The sequence below is a fragment of the Gordionus sp. m RMFG-2023 genome, chromosome 3 (genome assembly GCF_954871325.1).
Source record: "Gordionus sp. m RMFG-2023 chromosome 3, tfGorSpeb1-WG-v2, whole genome shotgun sequence".
Lineage (NCBI taxonomy): Eukaryota > Metazoa > Nematomorpha > Gordioida > Chordodea > Parachordodidae > Gordionus > Gordionus sp. m RMFG-2023.
In genome coordinates, this window is record NC_088777.1 from 40260270 (window position 1) to 40273614 (window position 13345).

A 13345-nucleotide genomic window follows, 5' to 3' on the forward strand; every position below is an offset into this window, starting at 1 on the left:
CATATAAAGATAGAAAGAAAAACTACCAAACAAATAAGAATCCATAAAAAAGAATCTAGTTATTGAAGTTTTAAAAGAAATTGAAAATAAAATATGTTAAAAAGATACAAAATCCAAGATAGGCACGTAACCAAAGAAGGTGGGGGGGGTCCCTCAAATTTATATTTTTCTCGTAAATACTTCTCTCCCCCCCCCCTTCCGCAAAAATATACGCGATATAATAGGAGACACTAATCCGGCCCTGCTTTAAATAACGACTAAAACTTTTAAGAAAAAAGCATTTTTATAAAAAAAATAAGTGAGAACCCAAAATTATTTTTATAAAATTATATTATAACCAATGACCTTTGATAAGTTGACCTCCAATATAAAATGCATAGCGAAAAACTTAGCAATGTATTCCCCTCATCTAAGAGAGTTGGATACGCCTATGATAGATACTGTTGTGATATTCAAATGAGTTAAAGAAAAATGAATAATAAAGATTTATTATTCAGTTAGATAAAGTTCAAGATTATTTAAGTTTGTTGTTTAAACACTATGTAAATGAGTTTTTGTTATAAAAAAAGAAAGATATATATGGTGAATTCCATATCAAATCAACCAAAAAAGTCGATTCTCAACCCGACCCCTTCAATTTTCTTAAATTTTGCATAATGGTAGTATATACTATAACTAAGAAAAAAATAAAATTTTACCTCCCAACAAGGTTTACTCGCTAAGATATGGGCGTTTAAAGCGCGGAAAAATAGTACATTTTTGACAAAATGTGCCTCATTTATTTTCAAATATCTCGAGAAACAATTAAGTTAGAAAAATAATTTAAATTTTATTATGTAGCTTAATAATAGTTCTTTAATATGACATAAAAATAAATATGATATAAATTTGATGAATGTCCAAAACCGGATGTATAAAACCGGAAATGGCCATAGAAAAAAAAGGTATTTTTTTTTCGAAATTTTTTTTCTGTAGATAGATATAACACTGCTTTATATTTGTGCCAAATCCTAGCCTGGGATGAAAAAGGGTCTAGGAGTTATGATTCTTTATATGGCTTAAATTGATCAAAAATATCTTCATTTAATGAATACTTATGAAATAATGTTTTTTTAAAAATTATGTCTAAATGATAGGCCCTAACTTTTTTTTATTTTTAATTGTTTACATATTGTGACTGAAAATTACTTGACAAAATAATTCTAAACCAATTTATAACTTTATTTTTCTGAAATGCATAATTAAAATTTTGACTTTAATTTTATATTCGTCAAGGGGAATATAAGCATAGTATTTTTGTGTTCCCGGAATTCTTTTTGCTCTCAAAAATCTGCTTTCTAGATGATTTTCCATATTATTGTATTCATTATTGCTTACAAAAATGTAATTTACTCCATGTATATTATTTGTTGCAAAGTCGAATAAATCCATTGGTGTCAAAATATGGTTTTGATATGGCCGTTGCAAACTAGCTCGAGCTGCTAGCCGTTTTATAATACCTCCTAAACTGTCGCACGGACTTTTTCCATGAGCTGTAGCAAAAAAATGCCACTCGGCCTTTATACCAAAATCACATTCATGATTATAGAGATTTATGAAATTTTATTTATTTTTATATTGGGTTACGGCCCCATCAGAAAAATAATAAATTTTGGTCAATGTATCAAATCTTTCTTTTAAAAATAAGATCATTTTAGTTTGAAATAAATAAATGGCACAGGCATTGTGCTTTAAGCAATCTGATATCACCACTAAACTTATATGTATTATAGTGTTGTCCTGACTATAATAAATGATAAAAGAGTGAATAGTGGAATGATTATTTGTCCAATGAAATCCCTGTGCATGGTCTTGCACTTTTTCCCAATAATATAATATGATTTTATTATTTTTTTAGTTTATAATAATTTAGTTTCTTTTTCCCAATAATATAATAATTTTATTATTTTTTCCGTTTAAGAATACTATTTTCGATTCGGAGAATTCATTTTTCTTTAATATAAATGAAAATTGTGATTATGATTTTAAGATCAAGTAAAAGTTATAGAGCTTACACATTAGGGGTTACGAAAACTACAATATGAATGTGAATTTATCAATTAAATATGATGATATTTGTTGAATTTTAATTATGATAGATTGTTTTATGCTAATAAATAAAAAAAAGTAAGGGCATATCATTTAGACATTATTTCATAAGTATTCATTAAATGAAGATATTTTTGATCAATTTAAGCCATATAAAGAGTCATAACTCCTAGACCCTTTTTCATCCCAGGCTAGGATTTGGCACAAATATAAAGCAGTGTTATATCTATCTACAGAAATTTCCGGTTTTATACATCTGGTTTTGGACATTCATCATATTTATTTTTATGTCATATTAAAGAACTATTATTAAGCTACATAATAAAATTTAAATTATTTTTCTAACTTAATTATTTCTCGAGATATTTGAAAATAAATGAGGCACTTTTTGTCAAAAATGTACCATTTTTCCGCGCTTTAAACGCCCATATCTAAGCGGGTAAGCCTTTTTGGGAGGTAAAATTTCATTTTTTTCTTAGTTATAGTATATACTACCAGTATGCAAAATTTAAAAAAAATTGAAAGGGGTCGGGTTGAAACCTTGGTTGATTTGATATGGAATTCACCATATATATATTTTTTTATATAATTAGATAGATTTTCTTTCATTTATTTTGGATGAATAAAACTTTAAAATATTTTCTAAACTACAACAGATACAAATATTACGATTCACATGCAAAACAATTAAAACAATGCCAGATTATAATAGCTGTGAACATCGTCTCAGCGAGCATGGGGGGTGGGTGCAGTCTGACTTACATTTTTTAAGGCAGGCTAAGGGGTTTAAATGTACTAGCGTCTATCATTTAAATTTACTTTTATTACAGACCTATTATAATATATAGGAGTACTAGAGTTTTCCAAAAAATCATTAATCAGCAGTTTTGTAAATTTATCGTCAAAAATTGTAACAAGTTCCATTATTTATTTAAAATATGGAAATTATTTCTTATGCAACTTAAAAGACAAGAAACTATTAATAAAAAAATTGCAGGAAAAGAATGGTTAAAAATGACATGAAATAGAGAACTGAAGAAGAATAATTGGGAAAAAAAGAATAACAGAAATGAAATATAATATTAAGATGACAGATATAAAGGTTATAAATAAAATGAGGCAAAATTAAAAAATTATAGAATCATGATCAGGATTATTAAACTGACAAAAAAAAAAATTTTTAAATATACAAAAAAAATAGCGTTTTTTCTTTTTTGAATGGGAATTTCCCTATTCTTGTGGGGCTTTTCCTTCTTTGATGAGACCTTTTCTTTTTTAAACTGACCCTTTCCTATGTCTTTGGCACTTTTCCCTTTTTTATTGAACCTATTCCTTTTTTGATCGTATCCTTTTCTTTAATGATCGACACTTTTCCTTTTTGGATGGGAAACCCTATAAAACATGTGATCATATCAATTTAATAAAAAATTTCCAGATAAGGTATACAAAAAATCATATTTATTTATAACATAGCTGAATATTATTACTAACCTAGATAGATGAAATAATGAAGTAAAATTGTACACACTGAAGTTCAGCTCTAACTAATGCCATTGGCTGCAGTAGATACCCTTAGAATATGTTTAAACTGCCTTTCAATGGCAGACTTAAACGTATGTTACACTTTTTAATGAATTAATAGAAGTTATGTCATTGACAAAGCTATGCTAATGCCGAAAATATCTGATTAAAAAAATGCCCCCCCCCCCCCCAAAAAAAAAAACAAACTTGCTGATGATATTTCTTTAAGTTTCTTCGAATTGAGTTGATTGATAAATTATACGTACCAATTTGTAATGAATGATATGCCATATTTAAAGAAGGCCGCATATGCCCATTTGGCCAAGAGCGCCTTCCTTTTCGTAAGATTAAAAAAAAGAAGTTCAGATGAGGGATAGCCTTAGAGAGGGTCCTGAATTATACGCCTACTTCCCAAGGAGTTTGAGAATTTTAGGTTTGGGGAGGATAGAGGGTACTGGTTGTTTTAATAATAAATTAATTGTATAATATTAATATCGAACATTGTAGCCAATTAATTAAATGCTTCATTTATAATAAATACAATCGAAACTTAACAAGGTGTAAAATTTATTTTTGCAAAAAGATATATTATGTATTATGAATATATTTTTTTGTGCCCTCTTAAAATTTTTTTTGCGGGAATGCCAGACCACTCCAGATAAACATACAAGCGGAATATGGGCGAATATTACATAAATTAGTTATCTACAGCAATTTATTTATCTACTTCAATGATCATGATGTAGTATATGCGGAATATTCCTAAATTCATATTCTAGAGTATGGTAACCTAACATTATTGGTCCTTGCATATATGTAGATTTTCAAAATACCCCCTTCCCCCCTTTCGGTCCTATACAAGTTGAGTGCGCCAAATTAATTTTTTTAGCAAAAAATATTTAAATTAATTGCTTTTCTAAAAATTATTAATATCTAATCTGCAAATCAATAAAATAAAATACTCACCAATAATTTTATCATTTAAATATTTGACAAATTTAAGGAACTGGAAACTATTAACGTCATGGAACAATTAACATAATATAACTAAGAAAAAATATATTAAATCATATTGCCGGAATATATTAATTATCTAACTTATTTATAATTAAATGTTAGTTCTTATATCTAAATTAAATACTATGTATAATAATATATGTAAAAGATATATAAAACTTATTTTGACATATAATAATAATGCGGAGATAAAAATGGTAATTTGACAATTTCATATTCATTCATTTTTCTTGTCAGGGGTGAATTAATATACACGATATTTCCTACTGATGCATATGGTAGATATAGGTATCCCATAGCGATATTCGTTTTAAACGCCGGGGAAAAGGTACCACTAGTTACATAACCTTTCAAAAAATAATAATTAATTATATCAATGTCTAATCAATCAAATTAACGTTAATCTTAAGTTAATAAATGTATGTGTCACGGTTATATTCAATACTATGAAAGCTACTTTTAATAAAAAATATTGGTAATGATAAAAAATAGCTTCGATATTTTTTAATATACATCATTACAGCAGGGTCAAGACTGTTTGGGAAACATTTTGGTATTTCAAAATAAATTTTTACTTCTTCCAAATGATTTATGGTATATTTTTAAGATTATTTATTGCAATATGTATGCTTTACTTAAAAAATGATAAAAATATTATACATTAATAATCTAAATTTATTATCACATGATCTATTAAAACGAGAACTAATAGTCTAAAGCGTTTGTATAGAAGTAATTTTAACCTATATATAGACTAAATACATAAATTTTCATCATGGGGCTGTGCTACAGCAACTTTTTAATAGTAGCATTGTTATTTCTAGTGTTGTACCGCTCATTTTGAGTCAATTTTTAAAAACGACTAACTCAATATTTTATTAGGAAAAATATTATGAAAGTCAAGATTTTTATTTATATATGACACAAAAGTTTGAACATCTATTTAGGAAATCTCGAGGATTAGACAATATTTTTCTAGCTAAAATATTGAGTTAACTGTTTTTAAAAATCGGCTTAAATCGAACCGTTTAATAACACTAGCTATTTCAGTAACTAGTGCTTAAATGTAACCATTTTCGTTATATAGATGTGTAGCCAGGTTCATAAACATCGATATAGTTTTGGCATCTTTTTAAATTGATAAAAACATAATAGGATAGGAGTTATTATAAAAATTAATATTATTAAAATATATAGGTATAAGCTTAAGATAAAAAAAATACATCTTAACCTGTCCTATTACCTGCGTTTGAATTGCGCTACAAAAAGCAATTACATTGTAAAGATAAATTTGAATCGGGTACAAAAACGCCTTCATGTATATAAATGTAATTGATTTTTGAATCCAGATTCAAAGTCCGATATTAAGGTATAACCTTTTAATAATAAACAGAAATATTAAATTGTCATGTATTTTGTTACATCTTTTATAACAAATTTCTTTTGATATTTTGTAGTGGCTCAGCCAGTAATAATTTTTTACAAAGGAAAAGAAGATAAATTCGCCTAATTCCAAGCTTTAAATTTTTTTTGAAATAATGACTCGCCCAGAAATATATTTTAAAAATCTTTTGCTCGGCCAGAGCCGACCATTAGTATGTAGTAAAATAGAAGATGTACACAGATCTTTCTTTATATTCTTTGTATTATGTAATTTATTTTATTATCCGAAAATTTTATTAAATGATTAATTTAATTATAAACTTTTCAATAACCTTATATAATTATTATGATTTTATCAAATATAAAAGTATTTTATTTTAACAATTCAAAGATGAATAATACAGATATTTAATTAATTTGTTTAATCTTCATCGTCAGTTGTGGTTAGAGGATAAATGGTTGGAGAAGTCTGCGTAATTTAAATGATACTGTGAGTTCTACTTCTAGTTGTCTCGGTTCTGTAGTAAGTTGTTTAATCGTCATCTTCAGTTGTGATTAGAGGATAATTGGTTGGAGTAGTTTGTGTAGTTATAATTATCCCATAAGTTGGTACGTTGTAGTTGTCTGTAAGTTGGTGCAGTTCTAGTAGTTCTGTAAGTTGGCGTGGTTTAGTTGTCTCAGTTTAGAAAGTTGTATGATCGTCATAATCATTTGTGGTTAGAGGATAAATAGTTGAAGTAGTTTGTATAGTTACAGTTGTTCTGAAATTTGGTATAGTACGAGCGCTGTTGAAGCAGTTTTAGTAGCAAGTATTTATAGCTCTAGGTATGTTTAGCGATAAATTGTGTATTCTTGATTGTATGTTGTGATTAGAGAATAAGTGATCGGAGTAGTTGCCCTGTAAGTTGATTTCGCTCCAACTATCTTGTTGTTAAAGTTGTAGTGGTCAAAGGACACGTGGTTAGAGTGGATCTAGATTCGTATGTCGGCGAAGTTCTAATTGTCTTCGTTTTATGGTAAGTTGGCATAGTCTAAGTTTTATCAACTGTAATCATAGAAGCAGAGTAGTAAGTGTAATATAAGTCGTGGGAGTAGTATATATGATTAATTTGGTCTTTCTGGTAGATTTGGTTCTAATAATTTTGCATTTCCAGACCTGACATCCCGTATGCCTAGCTGTAATTCAGAGGGGCAAAATGAACTACATGAGTACTATCATTAAATGGGAGTAATAGTTGTTGGAGTTGTAACAATAATAGTATCAGTTGTTGTGATTTTGGTGGTCGCAGTGCTGAAAAAAACACAGCTACTCCAACTATAAATTCTTTAATCACAACTGACGATTATACAAATTAACTAAATATTTGTATTATTATTATATTATTTATCTTTGATTTCATATTGTTAACATAAAATACTTTTATACTTACATTTCCAAATTTGCCACCTTCAAAAAATTAAAATCATGCCGCGTTGAGGCATCTACACCTTCGGCTGACCCAGCCGATAAAATCTTCTTGCCTCGAAGGGTGTCCATCTCCAAGAGAAGAAGCTTATACATTGATCTATAAAATTATTTGAAATAATTAGTTTAAGTCTTAATTTTTCCTTAGATATATCCCTTGGATTCAGCAACATTAGTTAGATGACTATGATTATGTAATTGATTACTATACACAATGGTGGGATAATTTTTTTAAAAAGGACCCTGCGAAGAATTAACCTTTTTATTAAAATTTTATTTGTTGCTTTACATTAACATTTTGAGTTTCTAATTTTTTAAGTTTTTTACTACAATGGTAAATCCTTGATTTTTGCATGGTAATCAAATTTTTTTATAGTATCTATTATAATGGCATGTTTTGATAAAATACTAACTTTTGATAAAGGTGTGACATAATCTAATTAAAACCTCCAAAAGAGCAGAATTGGGCAGTACCGCGAATACTTGTATCTAAGATATAAAATCCTTTTGTATCTTGTACTCAGTATTTGACATTTTTAATAAGATACTAGTATCTGTATCTAAGATCCTTTATTTTGAAAAGAATCTTGTATCTTTTTCATTTTCTTTAAAAAGATACAGATTCTTTTTAATATTCATGTTTAAAACATTTACATATCACACAATGTAACTTTATTTTCTTTGTGAAATCTTGTATTATTTTCTTTATTTTTTCCTGCTATATTTTAAATATATTGATAACCAAAATTAGTTAGAAATTTTACAGGCCACAAAGATAGATCGATTAAAAATAACAACATCAAAACTAAATAAGAAAAGGATATATTTTATATGTAATATTTTTTAATTTGTAGAATGTTTAACATTAATAGTAGTGAAGATGAAATTATGGAGATAGGTTCTCCTGAATCAAATCTGAATCTTAAAATTATAGATGGAAAATTTTATAAAGTAATTCATGTGAAAAAGAACAAGGTACAAGTTGAATGTCAAAATTGCACAAGTAAAAAAGTTATTAAAAGTTCAACAAACTCCTCTATAAACTTTGTTAAACATATTATAGTATATTATACATTTTTATTTTATAATTATTAACATAATAATCTATACTTAAGTCCCTCTTAAATAATTGTTATTAAAATTTTTTATAGAAGATGTTTGATTATTAAATTAAAATCATTTTGGATATATATTTTTTAGGGGTGTATCGATACCACTTTTTGGAGGTCGATCCGATATTCCCGATATTAATTTATATCGGTCGATTACCGATCCGATATCATATCTAATTTTGTATTCTGTAAAGATACCAATGGTTTTAATTTTTGATATACTTTTTATTAGTACAGTGTTGTGATGATTTAATGAAACATATTGACGATTAAATTAAAACCCATACATATAAAATTATAATTTTTGCAAAAATAATTAAAATAACAAAAGGAATAATAAAAGAAATTAAGATTATAATTTTTTATGGATGGGTTTTAATTTAATCGTCAATATGTTTCATTAAATCATCACAACAGTGTATAACATCTATAATTTAACTATACCATAACTTATGTAATTTAAATATATTATAATGATCAGTTATAGTTTATATTCAATTCAATTGCAATTCTAAAAGTATATAAAATATTTTTATTGTTAAATCACTTTTATATAATTAGTAATAACATTAATCTATATACATAATAAGTAATAAACAATTATATTATGAAATTTGAAATAAATTTAAAAATAATATTTAACATTAATATATCTAAGATTTCTTTTTAGAAATACCAATATTTCCAACTTATCAGAGGTCAGCTTGCGGCAATAATAACTGTCAATATCACCAGCTTCACTAAAAACAGATTCTGATGAGAATCTCGCACACTTTTATAAACAGATAGCGCAAAAAAATAACAATATGGCAGAATGTTAATTAATTAATTATTAAAAAAATATACATAAAAATGGATTTCGATTTTATTTATAAAAATATATGATTTTAGATATAACTTTTTTTAAAAATTTTATAACATTTTATTTTTGTTAAGGAAGCTTTTATATCGGATCAAATTTTATAATATTGGCCGATAACCGATATTTTAAAATGGGTGAAATCGGCCCGATCAGATAAAAATATCGACACATCACTAATATATTTAATATATAATTATTTTAGCATGTTCTTATTAGAGGAAATCTTTAATGATATATAACATTAGATAATTTTAAAAGGCTCTTAATAAAATAGTTAAAAGGTAGAATTTAACTTTATTATACTTTTATTTCTTTATGATATAAGTAAAATTACATTACAGTATTTATTTACAAAATTTAATCAATTTAAAATACATTAAAGAAAATTGTTATGTATTTAATAATTTTAATATAATGTTGTACATTATTTTCATATTTTTTATAAATTAAAGATTTTGTAAGAAATATTTTATAAAAATTTGAAGAGATTTAAATGATATTTATATATATATTACAATAAAAAATACATAAATATCACAAACAAGTAATGATAAATACTTATTAAAGATAATAAATAAAATAAAACTAGTATATTTTTTGAGAGATGCCATTTAGCCATATACTCCGAATATAAGCTATATTTAAAACAACACAGAAAATAACCTGCAAATTCTAATAAATCATTTGATTTAATTTTTTTTTCTTATTTGAAAATTTTTAACTCATATTAAATTACTACTCTAGCTTCCCTGTTTAAGCTATTAATGGGCAAAAACTAAATTAAAATCCCTGGTTATTATAATTAATTCATTAATAAATATTTTATTAATTATTGCAAATATTCATTCTTATATGTGTATGCTATGTTCTTCACAAATAAATAATAAAAAGTGTATTTTATAAACTATTCTAATTTAATTAGTAATGATAATTTAAAAGTATCTTGTATTTAAGATACTCAAATTTAGTAAAAGATGCAAGTATCTTCTATCTTGTATCTTTTTGATATTTTGAAAAAGATACTATCTGTATCTAAGATGATTCTTTTTCTGGAGGACCTGCCCAACTCTGCAAAAGAGTAACACTCATTGGAGATCTTAAAGTTATCTGACTATTTTCATGCAATAAGTTTGTTATTGTATTCTGATTTAAATTTATTTATTTCAGGAATAATTAAGTTTGTCTAAAATAAATTATAAATTTTATGTGAGACTAAAAATTTTACCTAATCCTGAAAGTTTATACACTTATTTAAAGAATGATTGAATTCATTTTACAGAATTATTTATAATCACTAATTTAAAATCATGTTTGAGATAATTTTTATCTAACATTCAAAGAGAGAATATTTACAATCCTTTACTAATTGGAAATACGCATATCGAGAGGGGTAGTGTTGTTAAACGGCCTGATTAAGATTTAGCCAAAATAATATTATGTAAACCTGAAGATTTTGCTCATAGATGGCAGAAAGGTTTGAACCTCTATATGCCAAATCGAGACTTGCATTAGTGAAGGTCACGGTCTGGTCTTTGGTCCGGACTAGACCGATACCCTCGGACCGGACCGGACCACGGTCCTTAAAAAAAGATCGATCCAGACCGTGGTCCAAAATAAAAAGACCGGTCACCGGTCCAGGACCGGTCTTTTTATTTGTTTAAAAACATTTTTTTAACCTAATTTAATTTGTTTTATCATTTTATTAAATATAAGAGTATTATATAAACAATAACAAATATTTAATTTAAATAAATGCTAATGTCTTTGTTTGTAGAACTTCCTTGGAAGGAATTTGAAGAGAGACTTAATGGAGGCGGTAGATCTATTCCATTCTTTAACCAAGAGCCCATACACATCAAAGCTTGTATTGTTTTGTTTGAAAGCCTATTCCTTTTTTTAGTGACAAGATCTCCTGCTTTCGAAAATATTTGTTCACAGGGGACAGATGTTGCTTGAATTGCTAAAAAAATTCTAGCTGCTAATGAGAGGACTGGAAATCTATATAATAAACTATATTGACTATTTAAAAAATATAAAAGACCTTTCACTATTGGCTTTCCACCATACTAATATGTCATCCTTTAATGAAACAAGAGGTTCATTCAAATAGGTGTGAAGTTCTGATATATTTTCTTCAATGATTTCTGCCGATATATAATCCCATTCTGAATTTCTTTTTTGGGATAAAATTCTTTCTAAAAAACTAAATTCATTGATTTCCTTCTGACACAAATGTTTGAAAATTAGGATTTAATAAATAAATATTAAAAATATACCTGAGAATCCGTTATTCCTGTATTTTTTTTATTTTCTATTTTTCTTAAATAGTTTGAAAATTTGGTCATATACTCAATTCTATTAAGAGTATTAGGCATGTAAACTTGTTTTAATCTCGGATCCAATAATGTTGAGACATATGATTCATAGCAAAATAATTCTTTGAGATATTTCTGCATTTTAACCAGCATGTTATTAAGAATTTCTTTTCTTGTATTGTTATTATCCTTTTTTATATTATTTAAAATTTCATTATTTATATTCTCCATATATAACATGGAAATCCCAACTGTAGGATATTTGGATCCTGATAAATTAAGTGTGGTTTTATAGAAGGGCCTTAGAAAATCTACAGCCTCTTTAAAGTCTTCTTTTCAAACTCAGTAAAGAAAACCCCTTTAAATTGGTTGTAATTCAAAAAAAGTACTTCTTCTATAGCATCCATGTTCTAAAAATCAAATATTTTTTAAAAATAATTGGATAAAAATGTAAATACCTCATAAATTGTATTCATCATTAAATAGGAGCTATTCCATCTAATAGGGATATCAGAAGGGATTTTAAATTTTGTAATACCCTTATTTTCACATATTTGTACATATGCTTGATTTATTTTGGGTGATTTATTTATAGAAAAGACTATGTCTCTACACTTTTCTAGGATAGTTGTAATATATGATAAACCTTCCTGAGATATTAGGTTTAGAATATGGGCACAGCATCTAAAGCCTTTAAATTTTTGTTCCTTATAAATATTCTGCAAAATATCCATGCTTTTTAGGATGTTATTGGCATATCTGTAGTACAGGCCAGTATATTCTCCTCCAATTGATATACATCAATTACTTTTTCTTCAGAAGTATGAGGAAATGGGATATGATTTATATCAAGTAAAATATTTTTTAATGTAAAAGAAGAATCAATATAGTGTGCAGTAATGGCTATAAATGAAATTTTATTTATATTGCTCCACATATCTGTGGTAAAGCTTATTAAAGAATTATTTTTATTTAAAATATCTTTTAGAGAATTTCTTAGTTTCTCAAAATTAGCTGTATAAAAATTTTTAACTTTGTTTTTTGACCAAATTGTAGCAGTTGAGTTTAAATATTTGATTAAATTATGAAGACCTGAACTTTCAAAAGTCTTCATTGGCAGAGAGTCCATTATTACCCATTTTATAATGAGTTGGTTCATATGATCTGTTTGGAATTTATCCAATGGTATTGAAGAAAGTGATTTTGTACTTGTGGAGGGCATATTTAAATTAAGAGTAGATTGTGTTTTTGAGATATTTTCGTTTTCATTATTAGAATTATAAATTTTATGTTTTATCAAATGTCTGCTTAAGGTACCTAATTATTTTATTAAGAATAAGGTTAAATTATTTTGACAATGAATTATTCAGACAGTTTCTTGAGAAAAAATAGATATATAAATAATAACCAAAATATTTTAATAATAATACTGCTTATTTTGATTAATTTATTGCTTAAAAAATTATAAACAATTAATTTGTTACTTGTTGCTGACGATATGTTAAATTTGGTATTACAGTGAACACATATTCTATGTTTTTTATTAGGACTATAAGTAAAATGTTTCTTGGAGAAACTTATG